General features: G+C 45.3%; 1 long non-coding RNA gene across 1 annotated transcript; it reads right to left on the reverse strand.

Moving 5' to 3' along the window:
- Nucleotides 1-203: 203 nt before the first annotated feature.
- On the reverse strand, nucleotides 204-2,891 carry LOC117337237. The gene is made up of 2 exons (XR_004534773.1): nucleotides 2,146-2,891; nucleotides 204-1,393 (listed from the first exon to the last, which is right to left on the reverse strand). It is a non-coding gene; the product is annotated as an uncharacterized LOC117337237 (long non-coding RNA).
- Between the last annotated feature and the right edge of the window lie 815 nt (nucleotides 2,892-3,706).

A 3,706-nucleotide genomic window follows, 5' to 3' on the forward strand; every position in this document is an offset into this window, starting at 1 on the left:
AAAAGGCGGTCAGAATAGGTCACCTGAGACGAAGTCCCAATGCTGGTTCATACCATTTTCATTGAAATCTGCTAAGGAGTTTAGGAGAAGTAGCATTTTTAAAGGACAAGATTGCAGATGGCTGACAATATACAAAAAAATATAAGACAGCTATTAGTCATTCTGACTCTTGCTTGACAACATAAAAAAGACCAACACAAAAATTAATCTCCGATTCTGTAGACATCTTGTCACAGTTTTTGTTTATTTATTTATTGATAATTATATTTCTATCATACTTAACACAAGTATTCAGTAAACAAGTACTAACTATCATCAACTAAACATACAACAATCTTACTACAGCTATCCATCTCCTTATAAAAACAAATCAGGCAACGTCCTGTTAGACCTTTCTCAGAAAGTCTTTAATGTACAATAGCCATCTTCAGTCTCTCTCTCGCTACCTTTCAATACACTGTCAAATAAAACGCAACATTCACTTGTGTAGCCTTTAAACTTTGAGTTGCATTAATAGCTTAACTGCCTCATATAAAATATCTAAAGTTCATCTGCTTAAAGCCTGCAGTACAACACAATTCACATGGGTTCATTCGAATTCTCTTCTTAATTTTTTATTTCTTAATCTTTCCTTAATTTTTCTCACAGATCTGTACAATATAAAAAAAAAGTAAATAAATTCCATTATTTAAAAAAAAAAAACAAACAAAAAACAAAAAAAATATAATCGGAAAATTGCTATTAAGCGTCTACAATATCGTGTTTCAAAATACGACAAAACTGTTAAAGGAACAAAATGCTTGTAGTCTGTGAATAAAGAAAAAGATAAAAAAAAATATTTTAAGACCAGATATCAGTTGCAATTTCAGAATATATCTATCTTGATTTTACGTGTTGACAGAACCTAATACACAACATCAATAAGGTTACATTGTAACCCAGTAGCCAGCACTGCAGACTAGGGTTTGGAATCTATTTGAAATGCCAAACGGGTTAAGTGCCCAATCTTTTATGTAATGAAATAAAGAGGAATACGAGGAATAGTTAATCTTTTCATTGCATTACCTGTACCTTAAATTGCGTTGGAAATAGTTTGGATCTGAAGAGCTTGCAGTAAACAACTTTGATAAATACAAAATTCTACAGAAAACGAAAAAAAACAAAACATTCCCAAGACGATTTTCCTGTTGCATGGATTCTACCTCGCCCCGTATGTCAAGACAATAAGATTTTATTACAACGTGTTACAAAGGCTTCAACATCTATCAACAGTTGTACATTGAATTGTCGAGAAAGGCAGTAAGTTGGGAAAGCAGTAAGCCAATAGATATCTTGACCCTTAACTTCCGACCAAAGTGTGAACAAATATCTGTGTCAGCCACTGCAGTCCAGCCTGAGTGCCACCAACATTACTCTCTCTGAGTAACACAGCGGTCAAGCCAGAGTGGCACCGACATTACTCTCTCTGAGTAACACAGCGGTCCGGTTAGAGTGCCACCTACATGACTCTCTCTGAGTAACACAGCGGTCAAGCCAGAGTGGCACTGACATTACTCTCTCTGAGTAACACAGCGGTCAAGCCAGAGTGGCACTGACATTACTCTCTCTGAGTAACACAGCGGTCAAGCCAGAGTGGCACTGACATTACTCTCTCTGAGTAATACAGCGGTCAAGCCAGAGTGCCACCAACATTACTCTCTCTGAGTAACACAGCAGTCCGGTTAGAGTGCCACCTACATGACTCTCTCTGAGTAACACAGCGGTCAAGCCAGAGTGCCACCAACGTTACTCTCTCTGAGTACCACAGCGGTCCAACCAGAGTGGCACTGACATTACTCTCTCTGAGTAACACAGCGGTCCAACCAGAGTGCCACCTACATTACTCTCTCTGAGTAACACAGCGGTCAAGCCAGAGTGCCACCAACATTACTCTCTCTGAGTAACACAGCGGTCCGGCCAGAGTGGCACTGACATTACTCTCTCTGAGTAACACAGCGGTCCGGCCAGAGTGCCACCAACATTACTCTCTCTGAGTAACACAGCGGTCCAACCAGAGTGCCACTAACATTACTCTCTCTGAGTAACACAGCGGTCAAGCCAGAGTGCCACCAACATTACTCTCTCCGAGTAACACAGTGGTCCAACCAGAGTGCCACCAACATTACTCTCTCTGAGTAACACAGCGGTCCGGCCAGAGTGCCACTGACATTACTCTCTCTGAGTAACACAGCGGTCCGGCCAGAGTGGCACCAACATTACTCTCTCTGAGTAACACAGCGGTCAAGCCAGAGTGCCACCGACATTACTCTCTCTGAGTAACACAGCGGTCAAGCCAGAGTGCCACCGACATTACTCTCTCTGAGTAACACAGCGGTCAAGCCAGAGTGCCACCAACATTACTCTCTCTGAGTAACACAGCGGTCCGGCCAGAGTGGCACTGACATTACTCTCTCTGAGTAACACAGCGGTCCGGCCAGATTGGCACCTACATTACTCTCTCTGAGTAACACAGCGGTCCAACCAGAGTGCCACCAACATTACTCTCTCTGAGTAACACAGCGGTTCAACCAGAGTGCCACCGACATTACTCTCTCTGAGTAACACAGCGGTCCGGCCAGAGTGGCACCTACATTACTCTCTCCGAGTAACACAGCGGTCCGGCCAGAGTGGCACCGACATTACTCTCTCTGAGTAACACAGCGGTTCAACCAGAGTGCCACCAACATTACTCTCTCTGAGTAACACAGCGGTCCGGCCAGAGTGCCACCGACATTACTCTCTCTGAGTAACACAGCGGTCAAACCAGAGTGCCACCGACATTACTCTCTCTGAGTAACACAGCGGTCCGGCCAGAGTGCCACTGACATTACTCTCTCTGAGTAACACAGCAGTCAAGCCAGAGTGCCACCAACATTACTCTCTCCGAGTAACACAGCAGTCAAGCCAGAGTGCCACCGACATTACTCTCTCTGAGTAACACAGCGGTCAAGCCAGAGTGCCACCGACATCACTCTCTCTGAGTAACACAGCGGTCCAACCAGAGTGGCACCGACATTACTCTCTCTGAGTAACACAGCGGTCAAGCCAGAGTGCCACCAACATTACTCTCTGAGTAACACAGCGGTCCAACCAGAGTGCCACCGACATTACTCTCTCTGAGTAACACAGCGGTCCAACCAGAGTGGCACCAACATTACTCTCTCTGAGTAACACAGCGGTCCAACCAGAGTGGCACCTACATTACTCTCTCTGAGTAACACAGCGGTTCAACCAGAGTGCCACCAACATTACTCTCCCTGAGTAACACAGCGGTCCGGCCAGAGTGCCACCAACATTACTCTCTCTGAGTAACACAGCGGTCCGGCCAGAGTGCCACCAACATTACTCTCTCCGAGTAACACAGCGGTCCGGCCAGAGTGCCACCAACATTACTCTCTCTGAGTAACACAGCGGTCAAGCCAGAGTGCCACCGACATTACTCTCTCTGAGTAACACAGCGGTCCAACCAGAGTGCCACCAACATTACTCTCTCTGAGTAACACAGCGGTCAAGCCAGAGTGGCACCGACATTACTCTCTCTGAGTAACACAGCGGTCCAACCAGAGTGCCACCAACATTACTCTCTCTGAGTAACACAGCGGTCAAGCCAGAGTGCCACCGACATTACTCTCTCTGAGTAACACAGCGGTCAAGCCAGAGTGCCACC

Source organism: Pecten maximus, chromosome 11 (genome assembly GCF_902652985.1).
Source record: "Pecten maximus chromosome 11, xPecMax1.1, whole genome shotgun sequence".
Classification (NCBI taxonomy): Eukaryota; Metazoa; Mollusca; class Bivalvia; order Pectinida; family Pectinidae; genus Pecten; species Pecten maximus.